General features: G+C 38.8%; 1 protein-coding gene and 1 non-coding gene across 6 annotated transcripts in view; one reads left to right on the top strand and one right to left on the bottom strand.

The window, feature by feature from the left end:
- The window catches only part of erc1b (ELKS/RAB6-interacting/CAST family member 1b), a 432,645-nt gene that overhangs the window by 130,145 nt on the left and 286,146 nt on the right, over positions 1–16,354 (top strand). The gene's annotated exons all lie outside the window — the stretch shown is intronic.
- Positions 9,811–9,882, bottom strand: trnag-ccc. The gene has a single exon. It is a non-coding gene; the product is annotated as a tRNA-Gly (tRNA).

The raw sequence follows: 16,354 nt of genomic DNA, 5'->3' as shown, positions 1-16,354 counted from the left end.
TTTTAAAACCTCAATTAGATCATCCTTCAACCTTCTAAACTCAAGGGAATACAGACCAAGTTTATGCAACCTATCCTCATAATTTAACACTTTAAGACCAGATATAATTCTGGTGAATCTCCACTGTACCCCCTCCAAAGCCGATATATCCTTCCTGAGTGAGGTGTGGTGCCCAAAACTGAACGCAGTATTCCAGATTCTCCTGGTCTATCACCAGCAAGCTGCAATATTATGCATATGTCACCATCAGCTGTGTTATAAAACTGTTTGTACGTGTTTCAAATAACTTCTTCAGTTTAATGCAAAGTCGTGCACATCAAAATATGTTTTATGTCAGAAAAACTTGAATAATATGCTATTTCTGAATTGCTGCTATGTTGTTCAGAATATTTATCTAACTTACTTAGAATGTTTGAAAAGGCGTGAAAAAACAATCATTGTGCAAATACTGATGATATTTCCAGCTTTTCCTGAAGGTCTTGGCACTGAAAACCTGGAGCCAGACTTTCAATAATCAGCCCTATAGTTTTTCAGCAGGGGATACGCAATGAGTCTTCTTGTTTGAAAATACTATTGAAAGTATCTTTATTTTGCCCAACAGAGGGCTCTGCTTAAATACTTAATTTCAGTTCAAATATACTCAATTTTCTTTTTACACATCTCTATCTTACAAACATTCATGCAGTTAAATAAGAGAAGAACAGGGATTCTAAAACTGCCATTTTTAACTTTTGATTCTCCTTCCATTACATGGAATTTTCCAGGAGCCTGGAACATTCTGGTAAGCCTGCAAGAGGCCTGGGTTCAATTCCCCGGCAGGGTGAAAGTTTCCTTACTCCACACGCCTCTGTTTACCTAGCAATGAGTAGGAACTTGGTTGTTAGCCAATTGGCTTTTCCGGAAGTAATAATCCCTTAAAAAGAAATTTGATCACTCAATCCACAACTGTTTGTGGGACACTGCTGTGCGCAATTGGCTACCACGTTTCGCCCACAAATTATACAGTCAATTCACTTTACAGTATATTCTGTGAAGCGCATTGAGTCTGCTCAATGAAGTGATCAAGTGCTATATCAAATACAAGGATTATTTTTATTTTTCTCTAATATTTTGATCCAGTTAGTCTATTTTAGTTTAGTAATGCACTGTAGGTATTAATGTAGTAACTGCATTTTGTACAGTCACTAAACTTTTCAGTAAATCCAGTGAAGTACTTTGAGACATCCTCCTGACACGAAAAGCACCATATCAAATACAAGGATTATTAATGACCACCTGAGCAGGTAGATGGCATCTCGCTTTCACGTCTTAGTCAAAGGATTGCACCTCTGACATTGCAGTCATTCATCAGCACTGCACTCGATTGTCAGCCTCGACTGTAAGTTCAAAGGCCTGACAAGTTCAAAGGCCTGACTCAGAGGCAGGACCATGACTAACAGCCAGGCTGACACCCACTGGAGTCGTTAAAGAATTTTGTAATAAGACTGTAAATGGGTATTCTGGAAGGATGAGATTAAATAGAGTTAAGGTGTGTGTGTATATATACTATAGAATATATATATATATATATATAGCAGGGCGAAACCTTGGACAAGTTCCTTACTCCACACGCCTCTGTTTATCCAGCAGTAGGTAGGAACCTGCTTGTTAGTCGATTGGTGGATCGCTTGTGCCTGTACATTCTTGAACTTTGAGGAAATGCAAGTAAGAATTTTGTCAGTTCCTCAAGGAAGTATGCTATACAAGCCAGTTGAACCATTTTTTTTCACCGACTGGACTTCAAACTACAAAAGTGCTGAATGTAACTGCTTTGCCACTCATCATGGTCATATTCCTTTCTCTGAGGCCAATATTTTGAATTTCTGTATTTTATTGAAAATGCTAAATTCTTTGTGTGGAGTGGTACATTTACAGCAGTTATCCCCTTTTAATGGATAAATTGGAGTTTATTATAATTATAAAATGATGGTTGAAGCAGAAACCACCAATGTGTAGCTTTTAAGAGGGAATTGGTTAAATATTTGAAAAGAAACATATTAAATTGGTATGAGCAGGGAATGATGATTTAAATTGATAATGCTTTTAGGGAGCTGGGACTAAACAATGAACTAAGTGACCTCAGGCTAGTATATGTAAAGTGTATTGACTGTATATGAACTCTAATCCCTATGAAGGCTGACGCAAAAAAAATTGTAATAATACCTTTGTGACTTAGAAGCAAGAGTACTGCCAATTGAGTCAACTACTAAATGCATTATTGCTAAAGATGAATTTGAAGATTGCATTAACAACTTCCAAGCATTTACCATCACTGGCAGGCCTGATTGATGCTTAAATTGGCTTGTCACTGGAAGTATATGGCAATAAGTCCAGCAAGATACACTTACACAGGTTTTCTGTCCACACAGTGCAATTTGTAGCATTATTCCAAGAACTTCAATCAAATCAAGGTTTCTCATAGCTACATTAGTAAAGGCACACACCACACATTCATGTTCAGTTGGAACCCCATGCTGCCTGTCTTCCAGGATTATAATAGTGTATGTTCTTGTGCTGAGAGTGATTTCATACTTGGTGGATGATGTTTGCAATTTATATATGTTTTTGCATTTATTTTACAAGAACTTAACACATTTTAGAAATGCTTTTCATCTCTGTGTGCCAGTGATGTGAAAATAGACTTTTATCATGAAAGAGATCAGAAGAAAATAAAGAGTATGCCAAAAAGAATGCATCCATTAAATTGCTTTGCAAATTACATTGTAATCAAAATACGTACAAATAATAGCACCCCTTCATCTAACAGCTACAGAAGTAACCACAGGATTCTGTGGATAGACAGAAATCTTGTTATAAAATCATGTAAAATATTGCAAAAGTTAGCTTTTTCTCATTAATCAACTTCATTATTGTTGAATGAAACTTTAGTGATTATATTACTAATTAGTGAGAACATATTTCATATCAACTGACAGAGCATGCTGGTCATACATGTCTGCCATGTCATCAGCAGTAGGTGAAAATAGGGGTGGTGAGGTGGGAAACTCAGCCCTCCCAGAGTAAATAAAGCAACACTCCTATTTGCAGTGAAATATATACCACCAAATTAGTTCTGCACTCCATACAGCGACAATACAGTGAGAGTACTGTCAAAAGGCAGCCAATGTGTCTTGAATTCTCTCTGCAGGTGCACAAAATAGTTCCACTATCGGTGACTGGTATTAAGTGATCAAAAGTGAAATGGTTGCTGTTTGCAATTTTAAAACCATTGCATATGCCCATTTTGAAAATGCATCCAACTGTTGCAAACAAACAAACAACTCAATTAAATAAATGGACCGACCAGTTGTGACAGAATTCAAGATGCCAAACAGTATCAGAGGGCTACTTCAGCCATCAGTTTTCCAATAATAAATAATAATCCTTGCTTTTGACATCGTGCCTTAATAGTCTTCATAATGTCTCAAAGCGCTTCAAAGGATATATTGTAAAGTAAATTGATTGTATATGTTGTAGGTGAAACGCGGCAGCCAATTGTTCACAGCAGTGTCCCACAAACAGTTATGATTCAGTGAGCAAATTATTATTATTTTTATTGAAGAGACTACTAGGTAAAGAGTCATTTGGAGTAAGGAAACGTGCCCAACCTTTCCCCATCCCTGGGAATCAAAACTTGGTCCTCTCGCTTGCGAGGTGAGTGCTGTAACCACTAAGCTACAGGACTATATACAGGACTATTATATACGGGTCCAATATAAATGCAGCAATCATAACAAACAAACAAACATATTTTACTCTCAAAGGTATTTTGCTTTGAGAATTCTACATGCCCTTGTTTTCTGTTATCCTAGTGACAGGTCTGAGGTTCAGTTCTTTAACTCTCACTAACACTGGCGTGACCTAGTCTTGAGAGGCTGTCAGTCATAGATTAACTGTAAAGGAGCAACTAGAGCTTTTAATTCACCCCCACTTGGGAAATGTGTTGTTGTGAAATATAAATTATTATTTTAGTTTCGGAGCTTTCATTTTATTTTGTGGGTCGATAGCCACTGTATTGTGAGTTTTACGAGATTCCTCATTCATGAATGTAGAGGGAGTGAATTGTTTCTTCCATCACAAACTGCAGTGGACACTTCTCATTGAACCAGACCATTTATCTAAAACTGGCCTTTTGGCCTTTGTTAAGTGTTCAAAGTGCTTATCTCCAGAGCAGGCAACAGTGATGCACAGTAGGAATTCAAACTGCTTGTGAGGTGGGGGGAACTAAAATGCTGCTCTTTATCAAGGATATCCTCCACTGAAATATTTCAGAAGCCTTTTGCAACTATATATTTGTTGAGTTTCTTTTCTCAAAGAGGAAGATGTAGGCTGTTATTAGCATACATTTTTTATTTTGTCCATTGGCACACTTCAACATTATACAGTTGTAGTTTGACTATGAATTGAGGTTTCAAAACATTGTGGTAAAGACAAAATACTAATTTTAAAAAATTATTAAGAGAAATGAAAAGTAGCCTGAAGCAATTGCCTCACTCGAGCATTATTTATCAAACTTCATTATTTAAATTGTGCATATGGAATTAAATTGTATCAGCCTGGCTCAGTTGGTAACACTCACTTCCAAGTCAAACTCCACGTGGGACTTGGAACTAATATAGTCAAAGCTGACACTCCCAATGCAGTGCTGTGGGCCATACTGTATTGTTGGAGGTGTCGTTGTTCAGATGATACTTTAAACTGATACCCCATCTGCCTATCTCGATGGACATTAGAGATCCCATGGCATTATTCAAAAAGAGGAGTTTCTTTCAGTGTCCTGGCTATCAATCCCCCAAAATAAAAATTGGTCATTCAATTTCTCGGTTGTTTGTGGGATACTGCGGTGCGCAAATTGACTGCTGCCTTTACTCATAAAACACAAATCACTGCACTTTACATGTGAAGCGCTTTGAGCTGAAGCCTGTTTTCCCTAATAATGTCATCAGCAGTCAAAGGTCAAATAAAAAAATATGCAGGAAAAGCATGAAAAAAATCAGCAAGAATACAGAAACAAACAGAAAGATGTTAATTCATTTTAAAGACATATTTTCAAAAAGGAAATGCTGATGATGATTCTTTTCAACACACCACAATTTTCGCTAGTTTAAGGGTGGAATGAAAAGGCAGATGTTTCAGAAATAAATGTAGAATAATAGTCGCATCCCATTGTGTCTCACTGTATATTCTTCATGATGTTTTAATAGAAGATGTTTGGCATATCTGGACTTCGAGATCATAGAGATCATAGATCATAGATCAGGTTTGATGAATGATCTGTCTTCTCTACTTATAAATGAGTTTCATTCATGCCAGCTAGATCACTATTAGGCATAGGCTTTCCATCTGTTTCTAGCCTCTCAGGACAAAAGTAAGTCTTCACAAAGCATTGTGGTTTAGAAACTGCCTGAGTGTTGGTAAAGGACTTTGATCGCTTCTACAGAGCATGTAAAGATGCATACACACTCATAATTTAACACATAGCAGGTTTGTGCTTGATTGTCTTTCGCTGTCCTGAAAATTGTTCCTGTCCTATTATTTCCTGTGGTATTTTCTGTGCTTTGTATAAATTTCCATCTGTTCACTGCTTTTTTTTTACTAATAAATAAACAAAGTAGATATATAGGATTTTATAAACTACAATTTTATATAGCGGTCAGCTTGTTTGTTGTAATGCAACACAAAGAAGACTAGGTGCATTTCGCAGAAAATATACAGTCAATTCACTTTACAGTATATTTTGTGAAGCGCTTTGAGACGTCTCAAAGACGTGATAAGGTGCTATATCAAATGAGTATTATTATAAGTCGCAAATTTGAAATCAGGTTTTGAGCTCGTGAGCAGGCAACCTATGAGCCTGCTTTTACTAGTAATTCCCTTTAATTAATTTCTGGGGTTGGGGGCAGGGGTTGCCCTGGAATTATTGCATCATTATTTTCACCCCTACACTTATGTTGGAGAAGATCCATGAGCACTCCTTGGCCCTTTCCTCTGCTGCTCTTGAAATTCAACCCAGCACTTGCGATTTATGAATCAAACTCACATCCAATAGACTCTATTCTGAAATACCGTGTAGCTGCTCTGAATAATAATGGAGTATTATTATTCAGAGCGAATAGCGAACGAATGAACTTTTCCTTCGGCATGAAAGGGGTTGGAGAAATGCTGCTGGATGAAAAATGTGGACATTTTCCTAATTAGGGGAAAGTGCTTTGCATTTGATATTTTCGGAGTTTAATAACATTCTTTCAACTATGTGCAGAATTTCTTTGATAATTTAAAACAGTGCTTTTAATAATATTTTTGGTATTTTCCCCCACTGCAGGCAAGGACAGTTCTTGCATAAACAGCTGTTAAAAGATGTATGTTGAATTGTCAAGTGATACAGCTGCTACCTCAATTTATTTGTTATTTTCTGCCTGGGTTTAGGTGAAGGTTCACTTTGCAGTTGTAAAATGCCCTATGTATAATATACATCAGAGCATTTTCAAAATATAAATTGTGTTGAACGAGGTACTGATAATTTGTAGCTTGCTGTGTGACCACGTGTGAAAAGAAAAGTCAGATATACTTGTTGAGAACATAACATAATATATTTCATTTAGTTTACATCACCCCAGTCCTCTCTGTCTCCATTGTCTCCCTGTCTCTCCCAATAGATCAATTTCAAAGTCCTCATCTACAAATTCACCCATTCTCTGGATACCTCCTTATCTCTGATCTTGTCCCCTCCATTCTGCTAACTCGGTCTTGCTGTATTTCCCTGCTATTTCCTCACCATTATTGATAATGGCCACAGATATAAATGTGCCTTTTCAAAGATAAGTATTTGTGTCAAAGACATTAATCTTAAATTTTAAAACTGAAGTAAATCACCAATGGCATTTTTTAAAAAAAACTATCAAAGGTGGAGTTAAAATATGGAATTCCTTAGCATGTCATTCAGCAAATTCAACTCCCAATGTGCTTTATTAAAATTATGAGATTGAAAACTTAAAAATCCTGAATATATGTGTGCCTTCAACTTTGCCTTCATGTCAGTTGCCTTCCCCATCGTTTTCATCGGAAGTATTACATCCTCGTGGTATCCTGAATCTGAATTACTTAACTTTATAGCATCAATTATCAATTGTGGAGTCCTGAAGCTCAGTGGTTAGAGCGCTCGCCTTGCAAGCGAGGTACCTGGGTTCAATTTCAGGCAGTGCGAAACCTTGGGCAAGTTTCCTTACTCCACACGCCTAATAATAATCCCTGCAAAACAAAAAAATAATAAATTGGTCATTTTCAATCTACGACTGTTTGTGGGACACTGCTGTGCACAATTGGCTGCCGCGTTTCGCCCACAAATATACAGTCAATTCACTTTACAGTATATTCTGTGAAGCGCTTTGAGACGTCCAGAAGACGGAAAAAATGCTATATCAAATGTAAGGATTATTATTATTATCAATTATGAGACGTCCTCCTGACATGAAAAGCGCTATACAAATGTAATTTGTTTTGTATATGACATAATCCATTTAAGAAACCTAATTGGGCCATTCACATCAACATTGTGCCAACGAGCAGGGCAGAGGTGACGTACTCTGCCAAGTGTGGTTCATCTCCTAACTCTTCAAAGCCATCTAAATGGCTCACGACAGGAGTGTGATATATCCCATTTGTCACCTTTTCAAGCTGGAATGTAAAACCTTCACATATCCTGCCTGGATCGCTGCAGTAAAATAATGCTTAAGAAGTTCATCGCCATCCATAGAAAAGCGTTTGCTTGATTGGCACCCCAATCTCTCAACTCAAGACTCACCCCCACTCTCACTGATATACTGTGGCTGCAATATGTGTTATCTATGGAATGTACTACAGCAACTTCCAGCCCTGTGACCTCCACCATCAAAGAGAACAATAACCGTATCACTCAATATTGCAAAGCAACATGCTTGGAATTGGAAAAAAAGCAAGTTAAGATTTTCAGCTTTGGGATAGTGGGTTGTTGCAAGGAATTAATTAGCTGTCAAAACTGCAGACGTACGTTCTTAAATCGGGGATTTACTTTAATGCACCATTAAACATTCCCGGAAATGTACTGCAGCTTTAACTTATAAAGGTTTTACATTCTAGCTTGAAAAGGTGGACAAATGGGATATAGTCTTGTTAACCTGTTTTTGAGGTTAAGCCAGCTGCTGTTTTATTTTTTCATTAAGAAGTTGTCCTATAGGTTTGTATGAGGGTTACAGCCCACAGAGGGCTGAGAGTGGACCGTCTCATGCAGGGTTAATAGAGGCACAACACATTTTCGACATTCTCTTCAGAGCACTTAATTAAAGTTGCTGAGTGCAGCCCGTCTACAGGCAAAAGAAACCTGTAATCTCCTTGATATCTTGTGCTTTCTGAGGACTAGCTGCACCAGACCAGAGTTTAGCTGCTTTGATCTCATGCTGCTGAGTGGCTTGTAGTGAAATGATGACCTGTTTTTTTTATTGTCAGTTTGTATCAAAGCATGGCAGCAGTGGTATTTTAATTGGAGTCTTGTTGAAATTTACCAGACACTAATGCCACATTTGGTTAGGAAGTTCTGTTTAAGAGTTTCCGCTGTTCTGTGTCTTTGAGGGAGATAACATTTATGGTACAAATACTCACTGAGCACACCTTTTTTCCTGAGTGCTTAATTTTTTTTTGATTGACTATATTTCTATGTTGTTTTATTGGTGGCCATTTACTGAATTTGACACTTCCATCATATGAAAATCAAGCTTTTATCAAGAATCATTTGTTTTGAAACATCTCCGACTTGTTCTCTAAATACATTTGTAGTCCAGTATTTTATTTCTTGCTCCACTGAACAAAGACATTTGTTGGCGCGAAGAGTGTTGAAAGTTCTATATTTATACACATTTGTTACCTTCCACCTAGACTTTTCAAACACACTGCTCACTGGACTCTCTAGTTCCATCATCCATAAACTCAGCTAATCTAAAACTCTGCTGTCTGCATGGTTACCCACACCAAATCCTACACATCCATTCACCCAGTTCTCGCCATGGATCACTGTTTCTTTGTTTTCCAATGGATCATCATTGAGGTCCTCATCTTCACCTATAATTGCTTTCACACCCTTGCATCTCCTCTGCTCTTTGATCTTCTTTAACCCCATTTCTCTTCTCCCTCCCTTTTTCTTGGCTAACTCAGGCCTGCTGCATGTACTCAGCCCTTTATGCCAACATCTGTGCCCGAGCCTTCAGCAAGTACAGTTCTACCTCTGGAACACACTCCCTCTATCTAGCTATCTCGCTAGCTTTTGATTGATTGATTGATTGGTTGGTTGATTGATTGATTGATTGATTGATTGATTGATTGATAAAAGCTAGCTAGCTACCTACCTCTTTGAGCACATCTATGGTCACTTGCTTCTTCCCTCTTTCCGTTATTCGACATTCGAACGCCTTTGTGAAGCTGTCCGAGATGTTATCCTATATAACTGCAAGTTGTTGTTCTTGTTATAGTATTTTTCCTCTTCTTCCTCCCTCTTCCCCCCCCTCCCCCCTGCTATTGACCTAACAAGAGAAGAAAGGGGGAAAACAGGAGGAAAAGCTCTGCCAATTATGCTCTATAGCTAGTAGTAGGAAGGACATAAGAATAGCTCCTGAGGGTAATTCTGTATTTATAATAATAATAATCCTTGCATTTGATATAGCGCCTTATCACGCCTTCGAGCATTTCAAAGCGCTTCACTGCTAGGTAAACACCCGTGTGGAGAAAGGAAACTTGCCCAACATTTCGCCCTGCCGGGAATCAAACCCAGGTCTCTTGCTTGGGAGGCGAGTGCTCTAACCACTGAGCTACAAGACTATTTTTTCATATCTCTTTCTCTCTCTGGAGAAGCCGCTAACCTCTCATTCCCTCCCCAATGAGAACCATAGAAATTTACTGCACAGAAGAAGACCCATTGTGTTTGTGCTGGCTCTTTGAAAGAGCAATCTCGTCAGTGCCATTTTCTCCATACCCTATTGTGGGGAACATTCTGTCTAGAGGTAGTTAGTTCCCTCTTGAAAGCTAACATGGATCTTGCCTTAACCACCACAATTGGCAGGGCATTTCTAATCGTAACATTCTCTGTAAAAAAAATCCCACTTATTTAAAATAAGATGAGTTTTTTCCTTAAATTTCAAAATTGCTATACATATTTGGAGATGAACCAAAATCAGTAGGATGCCCAGGGCAGTGAGCTGCCAGCAAAAATATCTAATTGTGCACACGTGTGAGAATTGGGAAATGATGTCCATTTGCACAAGGTTACTGAAGATGTGGTTTCCCTTCAGTTTATTTTGTGTCTTGCATTTGCTTCAGAAAATCTAAATTGATACTTGAGAGTAACTTCAATTTTGTCATTTCAAAGTGAGTCTTTAAACATTGAATTTTCTCGTATCACTCTTATTTTTCCTGGGATAATTACAATCTCAAACATTCCCCCTCTCTATCTGTCTTTAAACCCCATTTGAAAATCTACACCTTTGATTGTGCCTACGGTTCCATCTCCCCTCCTCCCGTCCTTGCTCGGTGTCCTACCCCATCTTGGTGAAACATTCCGAGATGTTATCCTATAAGAAGGATGCTGTATAAATGATTTTTTGTTGTTTTGCACTTCCATGGCTTGCCTTTTCCATCACAACTTGGTGCTTTCTTTCTGATACTTGCCTTGGCAAACCTCCTCTGTCCAATCTCTGCACCTGCCCAAACATTTGCAGTCCTGACTAAATTCTCCCTTCTTCTCTAAATGTTGTCTGTTATTTTGTCACTTGATCCATTTTTTAGATATTTTTCTGAGGAATTTGGCCATGTCTTCAGCAGGATCTGACAAAGGAAGTGGCTGTTTGCTCAAATAACCAATTATTTTGATTCTAATTTTACCATACCTGATCTGTTTTTTTGCTCAGCCGGGTGTCTTGACAAATGGGTAAATCCATCATCGTGCTTAAGAGTATTCAAACCAGACTAATTCCATGTATGCCACCTACACAGGGAAATTTCCACGTTTGGAATGAATACGCACTCTCCCCCCAGAGGAACGCTCCCTGTTTACCTAATTCTAGAGTGTCTTAGGTAAGAGCCAAGGCTTGGGGACCCCAGAGTGTACACTGGGAATAGTGCTAGAGTTTAATCGGGTAAAAATGCATAGCAAAACGTCTGACAAACCATTTTGCTGCTTGTCCAACTAGGACCACCTTACCCATTAGGACTTTGTCTTACTGAGTTGACAGGAACTGAGTGGACCTCCCCCCCTACCCCCATCGGTGGAAGGCAGTACCAGGAACTCCCGGAAGCTTCCTGGTGAACAGCACAGCTCGGCATGACATGCATGAGCATTGCCAGCAACTTTCTGGCTACAGCTTGGATCTGATCTGTGTCATGCATGTCCCAATAACTTTGTAGCATTGTTGAATCTGGCCTTGAATACCCTGTGCTAAGTAGGGTAAAGTTTACAAACTTTCATGCTCCAAAAGTTTTAAATTGTACTTTGATGCATGATTGTACAGTCACCAGGTGGGGACTTGATCAGACTTTGAATACCTTGCCAGTAATCACTGTTTATAAGATGGCTGTTAGGTGAGGTATAGAATTCCATATATTTCTTTCCTCTCCTTTTGCTTCCCATATACTTTCTTCCGGTAAAGACAACAAACTGTGAGCCAGTTATTATTTAACCAGCTGCTACGAGATGCACCAGAATAAATCACCCTTAAATAATTTTTACCTTCGCTTTTCTAGGAAGATGTGAATGGCTTTCACTGGCCATTCTACTCCATTGTTGAGATCTTTCTTCTATAACTGCAAGTTGTTGTATAATGCTTATGAGGGCAAAAGTACATTTTGCAGTTGATATGATAGATAGCTGAAGACAAAAACAGCTATTTAAAAAAACATGTGGATTCTCCAGGAACTCTGTGATCTTTGCAACCTGTCAGCATTGTATCACATTTCAAAATGCTGTATCAGCTCCTTCGACAAGTTATCCCAAGGCTGTGGTTAATTATGTGAAAGCTTATATTAATAATAAATAATAAAAGAGTTTTTCCTCAAGATCTTAATGTTTTTAAACCCTGACCAATGTCATTAAATGTTATGATATTAGAGCTTCTGATATTGTTTACAGACAACAATTTTGGCCTTTTTTTTGACAGATGCAGTATTATTTATGGCTCCAAAACATTTACATGGAAATAATTTTTGATAACATTTATAAATCCTGAATTAAGATTGTAACTGACTGAAACACTTTAATTAATGTAGGTGCAATGGTCACTAAAATTATCTCTGGCATTTGGTATTTTTTTTGGTCAGCTGGGTGTCTGATACATAGTAACCTTGATGGATGATTGTATAGGAATTCCATCACCACGCTTAAGAGTATCCAAACTAAGCTGAGATTTCCATGCATCCCACTTACAAATCCCAGAGATAGATTGTTGGAATGGAACGCACACTCTCCCTGGAGGGACGCATGCTGCTTACCTAATTCCAGAAAGTATTAGGCACAGGTTGGCAAGAGCCAAGTCTTGGCACAGAGTGTGTGTTGGAGTACTGCTGGAGTCTAACCAGATAAAACCATATAGCTTGCCATTGATATTGCTGTCTGGCAAGCTTTTCTGCTGCTTGCCATCTACGACCATAGGAACATAGGAAAAGGAGGAGGCCATTTAGCCCTTCGAGCCTGTTCCTCCATTTAGTTAGATCATGGCTGATCTGTATCTCAACTAATCCTTTCAGTTCCAATTTTCTGCTTTCTCCCCATATCCCTTAATAGCCTACCAATAAACTATCAGCCTCACTCTTGAAGTTATGGATAGATCCAGCATCCACAGTCTTTTGGGGGAGAGAATTCCTGATTTCTACCACCCTTTGAGTGAAAAAATATTACCTGATTTCACTCTTAAATGGTCTGGTTCCAATTTTAAGACTATGCCCCCTTGTTTTGGGGGGACCACCCTACTCATTAGGGCTTTGGCTTGCAGGGTTAACAGGAGCTGAGTGGGATGACTCCCTGCCCCCAGTGTCTGTTCTGCCCTTCCAGGTCCTGCCGATGAGCCAGACTGGCTGTGTTGTTATCAGCAATGCCCTAGAATACTGTGGACCCGACTGGCTACCAAGACCGCCACAGAGGGTTGGCTCGATTCCGACATTCCATTGCCAGGCGTGTGAACTTGGAGCCAGTTCAGCTGTAAGGAGATCACGCTTAACTTAATAGGAATGCAAATCATATTTTCAAAAACTTTTTCAGGCATGTCATCATCTTGTGTTGCACATATGCCATTTTTTGACTGGAGATGGGACAAGCGAGCCAATTCCCAATTTTAGTTAATGTAATAATGCTGTGCTGGGTTCACCTACAAATATCGTCACCACACTCCTCAGTAAAATCCTATGAAGCAATTTAAGACGTTTTGACAACATGACAAGGTGCTATATCAAATGAAAGTTTCTTCTTAATAATACATGTCTTAATAAAAATATCAATTCAAATTGGTATGCTTTATTTTCTTCAAACAGTTTATTGTGTGCTATATAGGTGAGGGGTTTCAGTGTTTGGAATGGAACACTTATGGTATCCACAATCAGTATGCTCTCAGTGCGTAGGCTGTAAATTTCTATAGACTCTTCAAATTTGGGGCCTATTCAGTTAAGCCTGATCATTTGCTTACCCAGATGTCTGCATGTGCACACTTTCCATTGGAGGGTGGGGATTGGATTATGATCAGTATTCCCAGCCTAGATATCCTGAAGCCAACTGTAGCATCACAGCAGCGAATTGAAAATCAGGACCATTTGGATCTGTACGGCTCAGTTCCATACCAGGTACTGATTTTATCAACTCAGCCATCAGGGAAGTTTATTTTGGACTAAGATTTTACCTTGGAAATGAATACTTGACGAATTTAGAAGTAGTGGAAACGTTAAACACTGCTTGTTTGTAAATTGAAAAGGAAACATTAGTCAGAAAAATGTCAGTGTGACCTTTTTATTGGTGTCTTATAAGGAACAGACAAGGGTGCAAGTCAGGTATGTTCATTCAATTTTATATTGGGTGAGTCAAAATCATGGAAATTAATAAAGCATACAAAGTGTGTGTTTCCTTTTTTGAAATTGTAGGCACATAATATTTTGGTTAGTTTTTCTTTTAAAGAAAAAGAACCTTATTTGTTCACCTTAGGAAAATATCAGATATTATTTAGGTTATATTTGCAACTTGAAATAAGTCAATTTAGTTAGACCAACAGCTGCACTTAATCAAGTGCATACATCCATGGCAAGAATGTCTTTCTGAGCAAGGAAACAATGTTTAACCAGACAATGTAATAACTCAGGACACAAGGAGGTCTGTTTTGCAGAGATTGCTGAGATGTTTTCCAGCTGCATTATGCTGTCATTAATGAAATACGTTCCAGTTTCAAATACAGTACTAAATTTTTTTAAACACAAAAGCGCCTTTGAAAAAATCTTCCAGGTTATAGGGAGATATAGTCGATCCAAGTTATACACTAGAATGGTTACTGTAGACTTGATTTAGTTGAGATAATTGAGATAGCAGTCACCAGATATGAAGGTAACCAGTGAGCCTCTAAACCAATAGCAGCAATGGTTTGAATTCATATCAAAGAGTTGCCATCACTCAATAGCTGTCCTTAAACCACAAACTAGAAAATTTGGCTACCGTGATATTGTAGCAAGAAAAACACAGATGGAGTTGATAGATTAAGTTTGTTGCACTTCCTAGCCTTTCTCGGCTGAAGTCGGAAATTTCTAGAAATCTGAGGACTTGCATAGAAAGCTACAGCTATTTTGTCTATTAAATATTTTCACCACCCTCTGCATAAGAAGTTCCATCTAGATCTGGAAGTGGCAATTTTATATTCATCCCCCCTTGTTTTGGATTCATCAACAAGTAGAAACACACTATCAAATGCTTTCATAATTTCAAACACCTGTATCAAGTCCCCTCTCAATCGTCCCCTTCTGCTGAAAAGTTCTAACCTTTCCAATCCTTCTTGAAAGCTAAATCCAATTATTTAACCAAGCTGTAGACTTGAAACTTCTTTGAATCTGATATGGTACTCTTCAAGAAGTGGTAAATAACTAAAGATTGCTGAAGATGCAGTTAATGCAATCAATTGTGTCATGGATTTCATCCAATTGTTTCCAGTCAAGAATAAGTTCTACAAAGTTTCTATCCTCAAAAGTAAATCATTCAGAACTCCATAAAATCTGTCCGATTTTACATTCTATCTGACAGTTGCCAGATATGTCACATGCTTTTACAATTCAGGAGCAATTGTAACCCAATAGTATATAATGCTGTAATGGCTTGTTTTGACGAATAGTTAAATGTTGTTGAAATGCACCTCAATAGCATTATCTTTCTCCACCCCTATCTGAATTGGAAATGCTCTATTTACACTGCTTTAAATTGGGTCTGTTGACTTGAACATATTTGGTGCAGAACTAAATTAGTCCTTCACTCGTAGATGCAGCAAAACCAAATCACGGAAGATCACTTTTCGTTCCATATAGCCAAATGCTCCTTATTGCTTCAGAATTAGTCTGGAAGGCAAGCAAACCCTAAATACAACAACCTCCTGTGACTTATGTCCCCGAACTCTGAATCCTCAACTCATATTCAAAATCTTGAGTAGCTGAGGGACTTGTGTGTTCAAAATTAAGGCTATGCACTCAGCTGGCTCAGTCTCCATCATCCCATTTTTGCTTCCTTGTGTCCATATCCCCCGTTCTTTACAATTTTCCCCCAGATCTCATGGCTTGTATAAAGCCATAATAATAACAATCCTTGCATTTGATATCCCCCCGTACCTGCCCGTACCCTCCGTTCCTCTGGCTCCGGTCTGCTCCACATCCTCCGCCCCAACCGCCCTACCATCGGTGGCCGGGCCTTCAGCCTCTCAGCCCCTAGGCTCTGGAACTCTATCCCCCAGTGCCTTCGCCTTGCCTCCTCCCTTTCCTCCTTCAAGGCCGGTCTCAAGACCTTTCTCTTTGACCGTGCCTTCAGCTCCCCTCTCGACTCTCTACCCCCTCCTCGCTCCCTCCTTTCCCTCCCCTCACCCTGACTATTTTCCCCTTGCTCAGGTCCTGACCCAACTGTACAGCGCCTTGGGACGTCCTCCCGACGTGAAAGGCGCTCTGTAAATGGAATCTTGTTGTTGTTGTTCTTGGCACCACGCTTAATGAAATTGTCAACCTCTCACTACAATCCATACTTTGACACATTTACCTTTTAAATTGGTGTCCTGTCTCAAACTTGATCTTTCTTACT

Source organism: Callorhinchus milii, unplaced genomic scaffold (assembly GCF_018977255.1).
Source record: "Callorhinchus milii isolate IMCB2004 unplaced genomic scaffold, IMCB_Cmil_1.0 Scaffold5, whole genome shotgun sequence".
Lineage (NCBI taxonomy): Eukaryota > Metazoa > Chordata > Chondrichthyes > Chimaeriformes > Callorhinchidae > Callorhinchus > Callorhinchus milii.
The sequence above is the reverse complement of the archived record's forward strand: the minus strand, read 5'-3'. Positions and strand labels throughout refer to the sequence as shown.